This window comes from Ursus americanus, chromosome 14 (assembly GCF_024610735.1).
Source record: "Ursus americanus isolate L20-20 chromosome 14, mUrsAme1.1.p, whole genome shotgun sequence".
In the NCBI taxonomy this organism is placed as follows: Eukaryota; Metazoa; Chordata; class Mammalia; order Carnivora; family Ursidae; genus Ursus; species Ursus americanus.
This window is the reverse complement of record NC_142140.1, coordinates 58164885-58185533: the sequence shown is the minus strand read 5'-3', so window position 1 is coordinate 58185533 and position 20649 is coordinate 58164885. Positions and strand designations below refer to the sequence as shown.

At 41.7% G+C, this 20649-nt stretch overlaps 1 protein-coding gene and 1 long non-coding RNA gene across 6 annotated transcripts in view; one reads left to right on the top strand and one right to left on the bottom strand.

Annotated features, from left to right (window-relative positions):
• Positions 1–20649, top strand: part of ZNF57 (zinc finger protein 57) — a 37615-nt gene that overhangs the window by 11847 nt on the left and 5119 nt on the right. The window lies entirely within an intron of this gene.
• Positions 905–20649, bottom strand: part of LOC148109000 (uncharacterized) — a 47379-nt gene continuing 27634 nt past the window's right edge. For both annotated transcript variants that reach the window (XR_015726738.1, XR_015726739.1), the window contains one exon: positions 905–2638. This is a non-coding gene — a long non-coding RNA (uncharacterized LOC148109000). The remainder of the gene's footprint in view (positions 2639–20649) is intronic.

The window sequence follows — 20649 nt, the reverse complement described above, 5'->3', positions numbered from 1 at the left end:
GTATTTCTTGTTTTGTTTATTGAGCCCTTTATCTCTGCTATATTATTCCTTATTTCTGTGTTAATGGTCTCACTGATGTCCTTCACTCTTAAGTCCAGTGAGTATCCTTAGGATGAGTACTTTTACATTCTCCATCAGGCATGTTACTTGTATCTGTTTTGCTTGGATCTCTGGCCATGGCCTTGTCCTGTTCTTTCATCTGGGACAAATTCCTGTGTCACCTCATTTTGTCTAAGTCTCTGAGCCCGTTTCTCTGTGGTAAGAAAGTCAGCTATGTCTGCTGTTCTTGAGGGTAGCGGCTTTATGAAGAGGAGGTCGTGTAGTGCCCTGCAGTGTAGTGTCCCCCTGTTCCCCTGGCCTGGTGCTTCCAGGAGTGTCTCCAGTCTGTGCTGAGTATGCTCTGCTCTTTTGTCCTGGCTGCTTTATCCTTTGGGCCAGTCATCTGCGAGGCCTTCTTTGACTGTTGTGGGGAGTGTTTGGTCCATGGCCTGATGTGGTTTTAAGTAGGTGTGCTCTGGTCTGCTTGTGAAATGAGACCTGTCACCACTGCTGTCAGAACCAAGGCTCCACAAAACTCCTTAGTGGGGAGATGAGGCGTGAGCAGGGGTTTGGGCTGGTCTTCTGGGGCAGCCCGCCTTGCTGCATTGGGACTGAGGGAAGCATGACTGTGAACGGTGGTTCCAGGGTGTGGAGGCTTGATGTAAGCAAGTTAGGTAGCGAGTGTCAGCACCGCGCTAGTTCCTGCAAGTGGCTCTGTGCTTATGCTGAGGGGCAGGGAGGAAAACAGCACCAGCCAGCTCCTGTGTTCTTGGAGGCATCTCTCTGTGAATGCTGCCCCTCCGGGACCTGCTCCTAGATGAGCAACTGAGCTCCTGCTGTGTGTCCCAGGAGCTCTTCAGATGCTGTAGGTCTGCAGTCTGTCTGTCTACCAGTGTTCTCTGAGCTCTTGCAGAGACAAGCATGCCGACCTTTAAAACTCCGAGCTTTAAGCCCCCCTGGTTGCAAGAACTCACGAAATTTGGACCCACTCACTTTCCATGCCAATTGTTATGGGAATTCATGTTCCCTGTGCATTCCTCTTGGTGCTAGTCTGTGTCTTGCTGTTCATGACAGCAGCTCCCTCCCCACTGTCACAGCCACCATCTCTCCCAAACCACAGCTCCACACTTCCTGCCTTCTCCGATGTGGCCTCTTTTCTACCTTTAGTTGTGGAGTTTGTTTTGTGAGTCTTCAGGTCAATTTCTGGGGCATTTAGGATGATTTGGTAGTTATCTAGTTGTATTCCCGGGACGAGGTAAGCCTAAGGTCCTCCTACTCCACCACCATCTTCTCCTCCTCCCATCTTCTAAAGTTTCTTTTAAACTGTTATTGTTAGTGATTCAAGTGGATAGGATTTACTTTCGTATTGTGCTTGCATTCTGGAAACTTACCAAAAATCTTATTCTTTGCTTATTTTCTAGTTCTTTATGGATCTCCCATTATACTTTTAGCTGTGAATATAGGCAACTTTTTTCTATATAATTCTGATGTATTTTTTTCCTCTGGTGGCTCTGGATGGGGTGTCACCTAGTAGCAGGGTAATGGGACTCCTTTTCACCAAAATTAATTGGGGAAAGGTTCACTATGCACTCTTTGTATGTTCCTTAATGAACATTCCTTTCTGATGTTTCCATCATCAGGCTCTGCAGGTTGCCACCTATTCTAACATTGCTGAGAGTTTCTAATTGGATTCCTGTTGAATAGGAAACATCTTTCTTTTATTCATCGATTTTGACATTTTTCCTTTTAATGTGGCATTGTGTTAAGTTATAACTGATTTCCTAGTATTTAATTATAAAATATATATAAAATGCATAGGCGATTGCACAGCCACTTACATATTCTAAAGGACACCCAGACCAAGACCTGGAGGAAGCCTTCGTGCCAGACATCCCACTTGCAATGACTCCAAGGACAAGCCTCCTGTGTCTGGGTGAATATCAGTGTATGCGTCTCTAAGTCAGTAGATTTTATTTTTGCATGTTTTCTTTTGAGGAAAGCAGAAAAATTCAGGACAGTAAATTCAGTTTGTTGCTTGCAAATAACAAATGGTCAAAGACAATTACTCGGAACTAGAATCTAATATCCACAAAGGTGTGTTGCTGTCACATAACTACGGCAAGACTAATCTGTAGACCAAGTCTAGTTTTAATAAACTCAGCCTGATTATTTACGTAAATGCAGAAAGCATAGTGATTGACCACATAGACCCCTTTAAATCTCCTTTGCTGATCTTCTCTTAAGGAGTCTCAGATTGGAAAATTTAAAAGCTTCTCAAGGCTAAGAAGCCATGCCAAGGACTTGCAATCACACTTGGCCTGCAGTACATATAAATTCAGGTGAATTCCTCTCTTCTTGAGGTCCCCAAAATATCCTGGGATTTCTGCCTCTGCCAGGAAGTGACCGTCCTTGCGGACCTGGGAAGGAAGCTGGGAACCCTGTAAGCAAGGCATCAGGCTGACCTTTCCAAGTGACTCTGTTGACTCCATAAAGCCAATCTTGGTTGACTGGTCTGGTCACATCTGAACGTATGCAGTCTCTCTCAAATATGACACTCCATTCCAGCCTTGGTAGTATAACAAGTGTTTCCAATTGTGCCCTGTTACAAAGAGAACAGATTCTTACTGAACTTATGCAAAGAACTATATTGTCATGAAAATACAAATAGAGTTCACCCTTCGAACAACACAAGTTAGAACTGCTTGGGTCCACTTATATGTGGATATTTTAAAAAAATAGAAAAACGATACTTTAAATTTTTTCTTATGATTTTATTAAAAACATTTTCTTTTTTCTAGCATACTTGACTATAAGAAAACAGTGTATAATATACATAATACACAATATACATTTTAATCAATTATTTGTTATTGGTATGGCTTTTGGTCAACTATTAGTAGTTAAGTTTTAGGGGAGTCAAAGGATATATATGGATTTTTAACTGTGCAGTGGGTTGCTCCCCTAATCTCTGCATTGTTCAAGGTCACCTGTACTCATTAAGTTTCCAAATTTTGGGGATCAGGTAGGGAGAAAAAAAATTATTTTCCATATTGTGATTAGACTAACGTGAATCTGTCCCTGGTCGCAGTAGAAACCAGGGAACTTGAGAGCAGAACCTCAGAAAGACAACAGTCCCATCTCAGTTACCAAATTTGCAACCGAGCTAACAGGATTTTGCTTCTTGGTGATGCACATAGAAACTGCCCCGGGTGAGTTTTTGCACAGAGGAAACTTTATTTGCAGCAAATAAGTAGATCGTGGGGAATAACTTCCAGAACAAGGGTGGATGGGTTCCTTTTGTTTAGGGTTAGGGTACATATATTTTTTAAAGATTTTGTTTATTTTATTTTATTTTGTTTTATTTTATTTATTTATTTGAGAGAGAACACAAGTGGGGACAGGGGGCGCAGAGGGAGAGGGAGAAGCAGACTCCCCACTGAGCAGAGAGCCCCGCGTGGGGCTCGATCCCAGGACCCTGAGATCACGACCTGAGGCAAAGTCTGACACTTAGCACCCAGGCGCCCTTAGGGTGGATATTTCAATAGGGAAATCGTATGTCGAAGCAGGCATAAGGTCGTGTGTGCGCCCTCAGGCCACATGCCTATACATACATTGTATGTTATGTGAATGAGGTTTGTGCTTCTCCCTGCGTGGAGACTTTAGTATTCTAATGAGGTAAAGGTAATTGTCAGGCATCCCAGGGGTCCCTCTTTGGTCCATCTGTGCAGGTCTGAGGGGTTTAGTTCAACCTGGTCTGGGCCCACTGGAGGTCTTGTCAGGGCAGTCACTGCCACCTCAGGGCTGGTTTGGGGCTTCATTTGTCTGAGTGAAGAAATAAGCCAGAAAGAAGAACTTCAGGACTGTAGTGAGTGCAAGCTGGTGGCCAGTAGAAGTGTCAGGTCTTGGGGTCTCGTTGGTGACGGCGTTTGTTTGCAAACCTATATTTTAGCTTAAGGGAAAGTTTCTATCTGTAATAGCAGACATTAAACAGTAATGTTTCAAACAAGAGTCATAAAAACTATAATTATCCTTCTCTGTTCATTCAGTCCCATGTTATTCTTCTGTTTGAGTCTGGTTTTCCCGCTAGTTCAGTAATGCTCACACAGTTCGGTTCCATAATCCTAAGGTTATCAGAAACCTGTCTTGTCAAAAGTCCTTTCTGTGAATCTCCTTGAAAATGAAGTACTTTTGCAAAAGCGTCAGAGCAAAACAGTAGCTATAAATGACAAAGACTCAGAAATGGCCGCGGATCGGACGAGGGTTCATTCTGCTGCAGCTGACACAGAGATTTGGTTATTTCTGTGACACTAAACACTTCGGTAACCAGCACTGCAAGTGATAACATTCCAGGACATATCGGATGTCTAGGAGTTTCATATAATTTCTAGAACTTCTAGAATTTCTATTTTGTATTCATACAAGTAAAGCGTAAAGAAGCCTTAGTATTCCTTATTATTTGACAGTTTTCCGTGTAGTTTAATGTATCCAGTAAGCCTAATTAGTTTAACATAAAGTCCTCTGGAATGTTCTAGGGACCCTCAGGGGAAATCCCAAGTTTTCTTCCAGGTCAAGAAGACTTCATTTAGAATTTGATTTTGGGAAGTTTGTCAGAAACATCAAAAGGAGTTTTGAAGCACTTAGTCAAAGAGGGCCATAGGTCACACTGTGAAACAGCACATTGGTTATGAACCAAAGGGACAATAAAAGATTAAAAAGGCAGGGTCGCCTGGGTGGCACAGCGGTTAAGCGTCTGCCTTCAGCTCAGGGCGTGATCCCGGCGTTATGGGATCGAGCCCCACATCAGGCTCCTCTGCTAGGAGCCTGCTTCTTCCTCTCCCACTCCCCCTGCCTGTGTTCCCTCTCTCGCTGGCTGTCTCTATCTCTGTCGAATAAATAAATAAAATCTTAAAAAAAAAAAAGATTAAAAAGGCAAATACAAAAGGTGACATGGTTGTTAGCAAAACTTAACTTTTAATATTGAAAAGATTCAGTTTTGGGGCGCCCGGGTGGCTCAGTCAGTTAAGTCAGCCTTCTACTCAGGTCATGATCCCAGGGTCCTGGGATCGAGCCCCACATTGGGCTCCCTGCTCAGCGGGAAGCCTGCTTCTCCCTCTGCCTCTGTGTGTGCTTGCTTGTGCTCTCTCTCTGTCAAATAAATAAAATAAGAAAATATTCAGTTTTCTTAGGTAATCAAAGACCTGATAAACACAGGTAATTATGTTGACAAAACAGAATCCTTGTTTTCTAGGCATAGACCATTAAAAGATAAAAAATATTTTATAATTTCTTATCAGGAGCATACCAATAGTTCCAAGAAAAATTTATCCTTTTAGCAGATAAAAGAAAATTAAGTTGCAGTTTTACCTAAGTGTACTATTAATATTAAAGCTTATTTTTAAAAACCTTATAAGAGGGGCGCCTGGGTGGCACAGCGGTTAAGCATCTGCCTTCGGCTCACGGCGTGATCCCGGCGTTCTGGGATCGAGCCCCACATCAGGCTCCTCCACTATGAGCCTGCTTCTTCCTCTCCCACTCCCCCTGCTTGTGTTCCCTCTCTCGCTGGCTGTCTCTATCTCTGTCAAATAAATAAATAAAATCTTAAAAAAAAAAAAACCTTATAAGAAATCCATTCCATCTTATCTCTTGATCACACTGAAAATTCCTTTCCCAAGATTCCTTTCTCATGAACCTACAACTTCCTGTGTCTTAGTTTGCCCCTTGTTCTCTCTCCCATTGAGAAATAATCAGCTTTACTTTAAAACAAAATTAGTTTCCCTCAATAAAAATGCATCTCCATTCCTCATGGCCTTTTTCTCACCAAAATATATTCTACTTCCCTTACATACAGAGTTGATGCTGTTGTTATTTGCAGAAGCTTTAATTATATATATTAATTATAATTCTTAACTTTTAGACACTCCAATTCCTAGTGAAAACTAAGTAGTGAGCACTTGTGAGTCATTACATCAGCATTCTTTAAATTGACAAACTTATGAACACATTTCATAATTTCTAGAAACAGTATGCTCTTCTAGTAAAGCACAAGATGTGTTTACCAACAGACAAAAGTAGGTAAACTTGGACTTGTTTAGCAGTTAAATGTTTCAGTATTTAATTTTATTTGCAAATATTTGTTATTCGGTGAACTCCCATCATTTAATTTAACATAGCAAATTCTTAGCTTTTTTTATTTATTTGTTTGTTTAACATAGCAAAAGTCTAAGGATGGGAGTTACCAAAGAGATTTGGGAAGCTATTTAAGGGGACATACTGTAAAACATAATTATTGCTAGAAAGTTCACCTAAAAACTGTTACATCTATATAGATAGTTTGCTTCTGGCAATTACGTTTAGACTACCCAGGAATTCTTCATGAAATATTAGCAAAAACTAGCCATCGTTCAAAGTTATGTTTGCTGGCAAATTCTGCAACAGAGTGAACCATGAACTTATTTGATTATTAAACCTGGGGAGGATAAAAGTTTTTGTTTTGTTTTTAAAGATTTTATTTATTTATTTGTCAGAGAGAGAGAACACGTGTGTACAGCAGGGGAAGCAGCAGGCAGAGGGAGAAGCAGGCTCCCCACTTAGCAAGGAGCCTGATGCAGGACTCAATCCCAGGACCCCAGGATCATGAACTGAGCTGAAGGCAGATGCTTAACCGACTGACCCACCCAGGTGTCCCAAGGATAAAAGTTTTATATTTAATGTTATTAACTAAAGACATGCCTATTTCAATTATTTATTAAAGGTTAAGTCTAGATCACATGAAGCCGGAAAACATTTGGGTCAGTTTTTGTATTTCTGAAAGTTTTAGAAGAGCCAACCCTTATCAGTGCCTGCCTTCAAACCAGATAAAGAGCTCTTCCACACATTAGTTTCGGCATTACCCTTCAGAGGTAGAAAAATACCATACAGCACGTATCTAGACATATAGGAACAGATGCAGAGACCTTACAGTCCCTGGGATTAGTGGAGGGGATGTTTCATTATTTGTCCAATTTCCAGTTACTTCCTCTCTCTCTCTCTCTCTCTCTTTTTTTTTTTTTTTTTTTTTTTTTTTTTGTGATGAGAAACATCTCCCTAAAGTTTGTATTTCAGGGAATGGCCCTTAGATCCTAGAGAAGATGTGGATGGAAAGTCTACATTGCAGAGGCAGAGTATCCAAGTTTCTCCAAGGACTTTGGTTTTTCACGACAATACTTTGCAAGCCTTTTGAGATAAAGAGGAGAGGTTTTGAAGTTGGTCAAAAGGACAGGTTGGAGGACTTTGATTTGTTTCTGGACAATTCTGGAGCTGTTTTCTAGTTTTGCAAAGACTTTAAAGATTGCATTGCAACTTAAATGACATCATAGGTTTATCTCCCCATCCAACTACATTATCCTCAATTTACCTCTTTCCTTGTGTACCTAGTTTTATTTTAGCTCAGGAGAGAAATCCTACATTCCTATCAGGCTCAAAATATCAGCTTCCAGTGTGGCCAAAATTTTGACTAAAGAGCTACGTAAAAACAAAATTCTAATATCTTGTCAGTTTTCAGCCAAGAGAAACAGTAAACACTGCTGGCAGTATTGAATAACCTATCCCCCCTCCTAAGGAGCGTGCAAAGGATACTACCTTCCCAAGATACAGAGTCGCTCCCCAAGAGAGCTATAAGGGAGAACTGACAACCTGCCTGTCCCAGTCCGGCAGACAAAATGAGCCAAGCAAGAAAGCAACAGCTACCCCTGGGAGAGGAGGGATCAATAAACAGTGGGTCTGGGTTTGGAAAGGAGGGGGCATAATGGAATTTCATTCTCCTCTCCTTTCTGCCTCTGAACATCAGCCCTCAATTGGTCATTTGTGGGAGAGCCTAGGAGAAATTCTGGTCATCGGTTTCCTGTGTGATGGCAGAGAGGGGACTTGTGAATAGCCACTGATCTTTCTAATTCTTCTCTAAATTTGGTATAATCTGCTGAAAAGATCTGCTGCTATCCAAGGGACAAGAATTCTTTGGCTGGGGGCCCAGGATAGATCCACAGAGAACATTACGTTGGAAGACCAGAAGCGGGCACGGTGTGTCCAGGTGCTTCTGACTTCCAGCATTTACACGAGCGCCTGCGGACCCTCGGCCCAGAGACCGAAGGGAAGTAAAGCAAGCAGATGAGGCCGGATTTTGAGGAGGGGAATTTAATTTAATTTTTGTTCTAATCTCTGTTCTTTCATCTTGTTGAGGGAGTTCCTAAGGCTAGTTATTACATTTCTTTGTGCTAGTACTCTCCACAGGTGCCAATAAATAATTTAGGGTGACAACTCTCTAAATTTTTGCATTCTTCTCTCAAATACAGCCGAATCAAAGACCTGCCCTCTGGCCACTGATGAGTAGGATCACCAGTAGCAATCCAAACCATTAAGCCTTTTTGTGGCCCAAAGAGGCCTTACACAAGGGACTATGAAATATGCAGCATTCATAAGATCCAGAAAGTTCACTCACAGGAGAGTCTAAGAAAGCAAAGACCTTAATTGCTTAAGCAGTAAGGATGGTGTAGTCCGACTTCCCATGAGAACATGAGACACCTCCAGTCACAAACCCTCTAAGCTGTGAGACACTGGGCAGGTGCTCACCCACAAAATAAGGAAGAATGAAATGACAAAGACCCATTATGGACTGGGACACTTTATGACGTTTCCCCCTGAGAGTTGGCATGGCCAAATAAAAAGTGCTGGTTGGAACCCCTGCCTATTCAACTAGATGCCAAGGTGCACCCCAGTAAGTGCACCTTCCAGATGGTGGGGACCAGAGCGAATGTTCTCACTGGTCGCAAAGCCATGTTCTCAGGATATAGAACAAGACAAGAGTTCTTCTTATGTGCACATTAACAGCTTTACCTGAGCCTTGGGTCTCTTAGAGCCAAATAAATACCTTTCTACTTTTTTTTTTTTTTAAGATTTTATTTATTTATGTGACAGAGAGACAGCCAGCGAGAGAGGGAACACAGCAGGGGAGTGGGAGAGGAAGAAGCAGGCTCCCAGAGGAGGAGCCCGATGTGGGACTCGGTCCCGGAACACCGGGATCACGCCCTGAGCCGAAGGCAGATGCTTTAATGCCTGCGCTACCCAGGCGCCCCTCTACTTTTTTTTTTACCCATCAATTTTGTAGCTTTAGCTTCCACCTGTCCCTTAGCAACAGCCTTTACCTCATGTGCATGTTAACCCAAAGCCACGTTTGTCTAAAAAGATACCGTCTGGTGAGAACTATAACTCACCAGTCTATGAAGTTGGCTTGAACAACAGGCTTATATGTGTTCTGCCCTATGGTTTCCTTTCTTATGACAAACAACACAACAGACAAAGTATGACCATCTCTGAGAGAAAAAGGACCTCTAGAGTTACTAAACCCAGGGAACTGGTTTCACTAATATTTTTTCCTGGTAATCTAAATTTAGAGAAGAAAAGAAGAATGGGGTACTTTGACCACTGCTTCTACTGGACTGTGTAGACAGACATGCAAGACTCTGACATAAGAATTCTTACTTTCTGCCAACTCTTGTCAGACGTCCTAGGATCTTCCTACTGCAACAGCTTTGGGGTGAACCGTGTCTAGCTGGTGAGGTCTCCTGGTGGGCTTGCCAAAAGTGCTGGGGAGGAAGATTTTTCCTCTATGCTTAAAGATACTTCTGGCTGGTCTAAGAATTACATTGACATGAGATAAATTAATAGGAGGAAATCAAACTTAATTTTGTAACATACTAGAACTCAACATACAAGAGAAGTTCAAAGACAGGTAAAATGAGGTATCATGCCATCCTGAACATAGAAATGGAACAGTAGGGATCTGGGGCTTCAAAGGATGGAGGGCAATTCACAGGCCAATAAGAAGAGCCATGTTTGTTAATCAGATGTTTGCCCTGTCATACAGATGGGCCACTCAGATAAAATTTATCTCTGGTAATAACTCTTATTGTGGGAAAGACTCCCAACTTGGATTTTTCTAGGTGGTTAAGGGAGGGACAGAAGTTTCTCTTGAACCCACAGGGTCTCAAATGCCTTCAGCTCAAAATAGTCCACATGCCAAAGTAGCATGTTTTGGAGAGATCTGATCTGAACCCCTTCAGGAGTAAAACACGTTGGGTAAATCTAGGACAGCAGAATAGGGGCCCTGAGGCTCTGGGATGTCATCTATCGTCTCTGTAACATTGGGAATGGGAGAATAAATGGTGAGAATCTACACATCTAAAATTCCATAGTTGTTGAAATCTGTTCATTGCCACCCAGTTTTAACCTGGCAGATAGGTGATTACAGTATGGGATGGGTGGTAGGCTAATGACCCCAGGATTAAGCATATTTCTAATGATGAGTGAAGGCCCTCTGTACCTTGCTCCAGCTGACACCATACTGCATTTACTGTTTGCACTGACAGAGACAGTTGTTGATCCCATTTGGCATTCCCCAAGGATGACCAGAAGCATGACCCAATCCATCCCATCTGTAGTGCCAGCTGTGATACTGTTAAGTCATCATTTGTTATCTGTAGCCCCAAGGTTTCTAACGAAGAATCCTGGTTCAGCAAAAGTCCACAGGGGAACTGAAGTAGAATTTATCACTCACGGTCCTGGAAGAGGTACATGGCATGCTTGAGGGGCCAGGTGGGAGGTCACTTCAGGTACAAAGCAGAGTGTCTCCAGTAGAGAGAATTTAGTTAGGTCATGTTTCATGATACACTCTGACCACCGGGTTGTGTTATCCATTCACACTTAATGTTATCATCATTGTGATTGTCCTGTGTCCCCATTGACTCTTGCTGTCTTGTGCCTTTGTTTTGTTTTGAAAGACTATCTATCATCTGTCTATCTATCTATCTATCTATCTATCTATCTATCTATCTATCTATCTATCAGAGAGAGAGAGTGAGCACAAGCAGGGTGAGCAGCAGGCAGAGGGAGAAGCAGGCTCCCCGATGAGCGAGGAGCCCAATTCAGGACTCAACCCCAGGACCCTGGGATCATGACCTGAGCTGGAGGCAGATGCTTAACCAACTGAGCCATCCAGGTGTCCCTGCCTCATGCCTTTGTTCCTATACTCCTCTACTTTGTTTTGCATTAATATTTTCCAGTAAAGCATTTCAATTAGTTTAATTACATTTTAAAGTATTTTTTTTTTTTTTTAGTTTTTAAAAAATTGGTTGCTTTAGGGTTACCAAATACACCTAATCAGATCAGCTTTGGATGTATGATTGCTTAATCCCAGTGAGGTACAGAAATTTTGCTCCTATGTAGTTTTATTCCCCCTTTATAAGGCATTATTTCTCTGTATGTTACAATTATTAATGTTACAAAGCCAACAATGCATGTTTTAATTCTTTATCATTTCAAATCATTTCCATCCCTTGTCCATTAATGTTTGTTCCTACGTACCTGCTTTGTGCTTTTTTCAGAATTAGCTTATAAATATTTTACATCCTATGTGTTATATACCCAAGAATACATTATAAACATTATTTTACACCATTGCCTTTGAAATCAGTTAAGAAAATGAAGAATAGAAAAATATGCATTTATGTCATTACTTTTGCCATTGTTCTTTATTTTTTCATGTGGATTCAAGTTTCCTTTTGGGAACAATTGCTACTGTTTTTTTGTGGTTTTTGTTTGTTTGTTTTTCAAATTTAAATTTAAATTCCTGTTAACATACAGTGTAATATTAGTTTGTTGTATAATTTAGTGATTCGTCACTTACAATACCCAGTGCTCATCACAGTCCTGCTTAATACCCATCCATCACCTATTCCCCCTACCCCCACCCACGTCCTGTAAAGAGCCTGCTTCCTGGTTTGCCACTCGTTCCCCACCCCCATGTTCATCTTTTTTTTTTCTCAAATTCCACATATGACTGAAGTCAGATGGTGTTTCTCTTTCTTTGACTGACTTATTTTGCTTAGCAAAATACATTCTAGCTCCATCCATGTTGTTGCAAATGGCAAGATTTCATTCGTTTTTATGGCTAAGTAATATTCCATTGTGTGTGTGTGTGTGTGTGTGTGTGTGTGTGTGTATACACACACACACACAACATCTTTATCCATTCACCAGTTGATGGATATTTATGCCCTTTCCGTAATTTGGATATTGTTGATAATGCTGCTGCAAACATTGGCATGTGCGTATCTCTTCAAATCAGTATTTTTGTATACTTTGGGTAAATACCTAATAGTGCAATTGCTAGGTTATAGGATAGTTCTATTTTTAACTTTTTAAGGAACTTCCATGTGGCTGCACCAGTTTAGACTCCCACCAGCGGTGTAAGAGGGCTCCCCCTTCTCCACGTCCTTGCCAGCACTTGTTGTTTCCTGTGTTAATTTTAGCCATTCTGACAGGTGTGAGGTGATATCTCAATATAGTTTTGATTTGTATTTCCCTGATGATGAGTGATGTTGAGCATTTCTTCATGTGTCTGTTAGCCATCTGTATGCCTTCTTTGGAAAAATGTCTATTCTTGTCTTCTGCCCATTTTTTAAACTGGATTATTTTCTGGGTGTTGAGTTTTATAAGTTCTTTATATACTTTGGATGCTAACCCTTTCTTTATCAGATATATCATTTGCAGGTATCTTTTCCCATTCCAGAGGTTGTGTGTTAATTTTGTTGACTGTTTCCTTTGCTGTGCAGAAGCTTTTTATCTTAATGAATTTCCAGTTTAGTTTTGCTTGTGTTTCCCTTGCCTCAGGAGACGTATCTAGTAAAAAGTTGTGCGGCTGAGGTAAAAAAGGTTTTTCCCTGTGTTCTCCAATAGGATTTTGATGGTTTCCTGTCTCACATTTAGGTCTTTCATGCATTTTGACTTTATTTTTGTGTATGGTCTAAGGAGTCGCTCGGTTTCAGTCTTCTGCATGTGGCTGTCCAGTTTTCCCAACACCATTTATTGAAGAGGCTGTCTTTTTTTCCATTGGATATTCTTTCCTGCTTTGTTGATGATTAGTTGACCAGAGAGCTGTGGGTTCATTTCTGGGTTTTCTGTTCTGTTCCATTGATCTATGTGTCTGTTTTTGTGCCCGTACGATGCTGGTGTGATGACTATTGCTTTGCAATATAGCTTAAAGTCGAATTGTGATGCCTCCAGCTTTTCTTTTCTTTTTCAGGATTGCCTTGGCTATTCAGGGGCTTTTGCGGTTCCGTACACATTTTAGCACTGTTTGTTCCAGCTCTGTGAAAAATGCTGGTGGTATTTTATTTGGAAACGCATTAAATGTATAGGTTGCTTTGGGTCGTATAGACATTTTAGCAATGTCTGTTCTTCCAGTCCATGTTCCCTTTCTTTGTGTCATCTTCTATTTCTTACATCACTGTTGTATAGTTTTCAGAGTACAGATCTTTTACCTCTTTGGTTAGTTTTATTCCTCAGTATCGTATGGTTTTGGGTGTAATTGTAAATGGGATACATTCCTTGATTTCTCTTACCGATGCTTCATTATTGGTGTATAGAAATGCAATAGATTTCTGTACACTGGTTTCCTTCAATTTTACTGAATTCATGTATTAGTTCTAGCAATTTTTTGGTGGATTGTTTTGGGTTTTCTATATAGAGTATCATGTCATCTACAAATAGTGAAAAATTTACTTCTTTCTTGCTGATTTGGATGCCTTTTATTTCTTTTTGATGTCTGACTGCTGAGGCTAGAACTTCCAATACTATGTTAAATAACAGTGGTGAGTGTAGACATCCCTGTCCTATTCCCAACTGTAAAGGAAAAGCTCTCAGACTTTCCCCATTGAGGATGATATTACCTGTGGGCTTTTCATATATGGCCTTTATTATGTTGAGGTATGTTCCCTCTAACCCTACTTTGTTGAGGGATTTTACCTTGAATGGATGCTGTATTTTGTCAAATGCTTTTTCTGCATCTATTGAGAGGATCCTATGTTTCTTTTCTTTTATTATTGTGGTGGATCACATTGATTGGTTTGCAAATATTGAACCACTCTTACAGCCGAGGAACATGGAGTTATTCTTAGAAAATATATTGTAAGCACTAAGGGATGACTGCGGAAGCAGCTGAAGCATCAGCAGCATTCCTGCTCTTGGGCTGTTGAATGCAACGGCCCTGTAGGAGCAGGATCCCACACTCCCCAGGGATAGGGCATATGTTAGGAGCTATGAAAGAATGTAACCCTCAGTCCTCCCTTTCTGCACCTGGTGATTGCTAGCCCAAACATCCCACTCCTCCCTTATCCCATGACTCCCTGTGTGCCTGCACATAGGGGAGAATGCAAGCCTGCTTCAAGACACTTACCATCCCTTTGTACTCCTTTACCACACTTTGGTGCATCTGTCCTTGCTTTTCTGATTTAAAAAAAAAAAAAAAAAAGCTGTGTGCAGAATTCAGCTGCTTCTACTCTCCCTTGCAGAGGCAGCCCTGCACGGCTGCTCATATTGGGGTCTGAACTTTATTTCAGTGTGCGATGACACAGGAATGAATCCTACTTGATTGCAATGAATGATTCTTTTAGCATACTTTTGGATTTGATTTACTAGTATTTTGTTAAAATTTTTTGTATCCTTGTTCATCAGGGTTATTGGCCTGTAGTTCTTTTTTAGTGGAATCTTTGTTTTGGGAATCAGGGTGATGTGGGCCTTGTAGAATGAGTTAGGAGGTTTTTCCTTCCATTTCTATTTGTTGGACTAATTTGGGAAGAATAGATATTAACTCTTCTTTACATGTCTGGTAGAATTCACCTGGGAAGCCACCCGGCCCTGGACTTTTGTTTATTGCGAGATTTTTTATTAATGATTCCATTTCTTTGCTGGTTATGGGTCTGTTCAAATTTCCTATTTCTTTCCTGCTTCAGTTTTGGTAGTTTATATATTTCTAGGAATTTACCTATTTCTTCCAGATTGTCCAATTTGGTGGCATTTAATTTGTCATAATAGTCTCTTATAATTGTATTTCTGTGGTGTGAGTGGTCCTTCTTTTTTCTCATTTGTGATTTTATTTGAGTCCTTTCTCTTTTCTTTTTTATTAGTCTGGCTAGGGGTTTATCAATTTTATTAGCTTTTTCAGAGAACCAGCTCCTGGTTTCATTGATCTGTTCCACTGTTTTTTGGGTTTTGTTTGTTTGTTTGTTTGTTTTTAGTTCTGTATCATTTATTTCTGCTCTGATAGTTATTATTTCCCTTCCTCTGCTAGCTTTAGGCTTTGTTTGTAGCTCTTTTTCTAGCTTCTTTAGGTGTAAGATTAGGTTGTTTTTCTCTTAGATTTTTCTTGTTTCTTGAGGTAGACCTGTATTGCTAGAGACTTCCCTCTTACGACCACTTTTGCTGCATCCCAGCGGTTTTGGACTGTTGTGTTTTTGTTTTGTTTCCATGTGTTTTTTATATTTCTTCTTTAATTTACTGGTTGACCCATTCATTCTTTAGTAGAATGTTTTTTTTTTTTTAAGATTTTATTTATTTATTTGACAGAGATAGAGACAGCCAGCGAGAGAGGGAACACAAGCAGGGGGAGTGGGAGAGGAAGAAGCAGGCTCATAGCAGAGGAGCCTGATGTGGGGCTCGATCCCATAACGCTGGGATCACGCCCTGAGCCGAAGGCAGACGCTTAACCGCTGTGCCACCCAGGCGCCCCTAGAATGTTCTTTTTAAAGATTTTATTTACTTGTCAGAGAGAGCACAAGCAGGCGGAGCAGCAGGCAGAGGGAGAAGCAGGCTCTCTGCTGAGCAAGGAAGCCCTGCACGAGACTCAATCCCAAGACCCTGGGATCATGACCTGAGCTGAAGGCATACACTTAATGGACTCAGCCACCCAGGCATCCCTAGTAGGATGTTCTTTAACCTCCATGTATTTGTGGTCTTCCAGATTTTTTTCTTGTAGTTGACTTCAAATTTCATAGTGTTGTGTTCTTTTTTTTAAGATTCCTTTTTTTTTTTAAGATTTTATTTATTTATTTGACAGAGATAGAGACAGCCAGCGAGAGAGGGAACACAAGCAGGGGGAGTGGGAAAGGAAGAAGCAGGCTCATAGCGGAAGAGCCTGATGTGGGGCTCGATCCCATAATGCCGGGATCACACCCTGAGCTGAAGGCAGACGCTTAACCGCTGTGCCACCCAGGCGCCCCTCTAGTGTTGTGTTCTTAAAACATGCATGGTCTGATCTCAGTCTTATCTGTAATTGTTGAGGCCTGATATGTGACCCAGTGTATGACCTACTCTGGAGAACGTTCCATGTGCACTCAAAAGGAATATGTACTCTGCTACTTTAGGATGAGATGTTCTGAATATATGTTAAGTCCATCTGGTCCAGTGTGTCATTCAAAGCCATGGTTTCCTTGTTGATTTTCTGCTTAGATGATCTGTCCATTGCTGTGAGTGGGGTGTTACAGTCCCTTGCTATGATTGTATTGTTATCGATGAGTTCCTTTATATTTGTTATTGTTTTATATATTTAGGTGCTCCCAAGTTGAGGGCATGAATATTTACAATTGCTAGATCTTCTTGTTGGGTATTCCCCTTTATTATGATGTAGTGCCCTTCCTTGTCTCTTGTTACAGTCTTTTGTTTAAAATCTAGTTTGATATAGGTGTCGCTACTCTGGCTTTCTTTTGATGTCATTAGCATGATAAGTGTTTCTCCAAAGTCTCTCAACTTTCAATCTGCAGGTCTCTAGGTCTAAAATTAATCTCTTATAGGCAGCATTCAGGGTTTTGTTTTGTTTTTAAGCCATTCTGACATCCTGTCTTTTGATTGGAGCATTTAGTCCACTTACATTCAGCATAATTATTGATAGATACGTATTTAATGCCATTTTATTACTTGTTTTATCATTGTTTCTGGAGATTTTTCTCTGTTCCTTTCTAGTCTTTGTTATTTTGGGTCTTTTTTCCTCCACTCAACACTCCCCTTTAATATTTCTTGCAGGGCTCGTTTAGTGGTCATGAACTCCTTTAGTTTTTGTTTGTCTGGCAAAGTCTTTCTCTCTCCTATTCTGAATGATAGCCTTGCTGGATAGAGTATTCTGGGCTGCAGATTGTTCCCATTCAGCACGTTGAGTATATCATGCCACTTTCTTCTGGCTTGCCAAGTTTCTGTGGAGAGATCAGCTGCTACCCTTATATGTCTTCCCTTATAGGTTAGGGACTTCCTTCGTCTTGCTGCTTTTAGGATGTTTTTTTTATCACTGTATTTTACAAACTTAAATACAATATGTCTTGGTGTTACCCTACTTCTGTTGATTTTTATGGGAGTTCTCTGTACCTCCGGGATTTGGATGTCTATTTCCTTACCCATCTTAGGGAAGTTTTCAGCTATTATTTTTTCACATAAATTTTCTCCCCCTTTTCTCTCTCTCCTTCTGAGACTCCTATGATATTATGTTTGATTGAGTCACTGAGTTCCCTAAGTCTCTTTTCATGATCTCTCTTTCTCTATTTTGTACAGCTTCATTATTTTGCAGAATTTTATCTTCTAGGTCAATTATTTATTCCTCCGCTTCTTCATCTTTGGTCATTACATCCACTTGGTTTCAAATCTCACAAATAGCATTTTTTATTTCAGCCTGACTAGTTTTTAGCTCTTTTATATCTGTGGTATCTCCCTGATGTCTTCCATGCTTTTCTCAAGCCCAGTTAGTATCCTTACGATTGTTTTAAATTCAGCATCAAGCATATTGCTTATATCTGTTTCAGGCTGTGACCTTTTCTTGTTCTTTTTTGGGGGGATGAATTCCTCTGTATTGGCATTTGGTCTAGGGGTCTGTCTTCTTCTGTGTATTAGGAAAGCCTGTAATCTGGGGTGCCTGGGTGGCTCAGTTGTTAAGCGTCTGCCTTCGGCTCAGGGCGTGATCCCAGAGTCCTGGGATCGAGCCCTGCATCAGGCTCCTCCGCTGGGAGCCTGCTTCTTCCTCTCCCACTTCCCCTGCTTGTGTTCCCTCTGTTGCTGTCTCTTTCTCTGTGTCGAATAAATAAATAAAATGGAAGGAAGGAGGGAGGGAGGAAGGAAGGCAGGCAGGCAGGCAAGCCTGTAATCTTTCCTGCTCCTGAGAGTAATGGCTTTATGAAGAGGTCATATAATGTTTAGGGCCTGGTACTTCGGAAATTGTCTCTGGTGTGTGCTGCGTGCACTCACTGTTGTGTTTTGGTTGCTCTGTTCCTCAGTTCAGTCATCTACAGAGGGTGTCTTTGCCTGCAGTGGGGCAGTTTGGACCTTTGCCAGAGTTGGGTGAGATTTAACTAGGCGTGCTCTGGTTTGCTTGTTAAATGAGACCTGGTGCTATTTCCACTAGAACTGAAGCTTTGCAGAAACTACTGTCAGTAGACATTGTGTGTGTGTGTGGGGGGTGGTTGTGCTGGTCTTCTGGGGCAGGGGCCTGCTGTGCTGGTCCTTATGCATACTTGTTTGACAAAAGCAGTACCCGCAGAGTGCAGGGAGGCAGGACTTGGTGTAAGCAGGTTAGGCAGTCAGTGTTGGTGCTGTGCCATTTACTGAAGTTGGTTTATGCTGAGGGGCAGTGTAGGGAAATGGCACCAGCCAGCTCCTTTGTCCCCTGAGAGCGGAGTTCATGCTTGCCGCTCTGAGGGAATCCCTCCTAGAAGAGTAATTTCCCCTCACGTATCCTAGGTGTTTTTCAGATTGCTGTTCTCAAACCGTGTCCATGTTGACTGTCTGCCTGGAGTAGTGCAATGCACTTTGGGCTCTACACCCAGCCACGTTGTCTTTTAAAACTGCAAACTTCAGGAACCTGGTGTGCTGGGGACCTGTGCTGGTCTTCTGGAAAAGTATCTCACTGTGCTGGGATTGATGCTGTTTGATCCAGAAGGGCAGCGGCATCAGATCACAGGGGTGTGGGATTATGAGCAAGCAGGCTAAACAGCCAGTGTCGGGCTTAGCTGCCCTCAGCAGGTGTCTCTGCTCCTATGCGAAGGGGTTGGGGAGGGACATGGCACCTGCAGGCTCTTTTGTGCCCTGAGAGGCAATTCTGTGAACGTCACCACTCACAGATGCACTTCAAGAAGAGTGAACAGTCTCTCCCTGTGCCCATTAGATGATCTTCAGATCACGCTGTCCACCCTGGGACTGTTTGCATGCCTTCGGTGCAGGAGTAGGGCAGTGCCCTTAGGGCTCTATCCCAGTCAAGCCTGCCAACTTCTTTAACTCCAGCCTTTGACCTGTACTGGTTGCAAAAACTCACGGAAATCAGCCCCTCTCGTTTTCCCAGCCAATAGCTTTGGGGAAGTGTTCTCCTTGTACATTCCCATGTGTTCCTGTCTCACCTTTCTCTGCAACCATGGCTCCCTTCCCTCTGTAGCACCTGTGATCGTTTCCGCTAAACCACACCTCCACACCTCCTACTGTCCTTAGTGTGACCTCTTTCCTCCCTTTAGTTGTGCAGTTCTGTCAGCATGCAGGTCAATTTCTTGGGTATTCAGAATGATTTGATACTATCTAGCTGTGCTCTAGAGATGAGGCAAGACTGGAATCCTCCTACTATGTTATCATCTAAGCTCCCTGCCTCAATTGCTATCAGTTTAAAGAATTTTCTTAGTATTTTCTTATGAGGTGCTTCTCCTGGGAAAAAAATATTCTCGGATTTGTTTATCTGGAAATGTGTTCATTTTGCCTTCACTTTTAAAAGAAGCTTTTGGGATATAGATCCTTTATTGGGAGTTGCTCATTCTCTCAGCACTCCAAATACGTTACCCCATTACCTTTGACCTCCACTGTCTCTGCTAAGAATCAGCTCTTGTCTTATTGTGGTTCCCTTTAGTTGACAGGTTTCTCTCTTGCTGCTTTCATGATTTCTCCTCATATCTGGCTTCCACAATTTTCACCATGATGTATCTGTTCGTGGATCTCTTTGTGGTTTTATTCTGTGGAGTCCATTGAGTATCTAGATGTGTAGCTGATTTTCAACAAATCTAGGACGTTTTTAGTCATTATTTCTCGAGTATTCTGTTCCTTCCGCACCCATTCTCGTACGGCCAGCGTGTGTGTGTTGGTACACTAAACAGTATCGTACATTTCTTCTGTCTTCATTTTTATTCTCTCTGTTCTTCAGATTGCATAACCAGCCTGTCTTCACGCTCACTAATTCTTTATCTTGGCAGTTTCAATCTGCTGCTAGCCTCTGTGGTGAAGTACTTTATAACGCAGGGAGTTGATGGTGCTCTGTGTCAGGAGTCTCCAAACCAACCTCAGGTATGAAGACTCACTACAAGGGCTCACAGAAATATTTATTCCACAGAAGGACTTATTTCAGAAAAGCTGTTATACGCAGTGCTCCAGTTAAGTACGGGGAAAGGGTCTGTATTAAAATTAGTGAATAGAAAAGAACATGAAGCAGAATCCAGGAGAAACCAGGATCAAGCTCCAAGTCATCCCTTCTCAATGCAACTGTACAGACAGAGCTTAATGTCGGACAACTTTTATGAAATACTTCTAGCCAGGGGCACTCACCCAGGTGTTGGACTGTGGGGTTTTCATTAAGGGTTAATCATGGGCACTTCTGTGTGACTGGTCTTAGCTTCTCAGCATCCAGCTCCTCTGGAAGTCTGATACAGTATGTGCCATGGCCCAAGGCCCCAGCTATATACACAGACACTCTTATTAGTCCACGTATTCTGAGGGCGTGCAGATTTCCTCCCA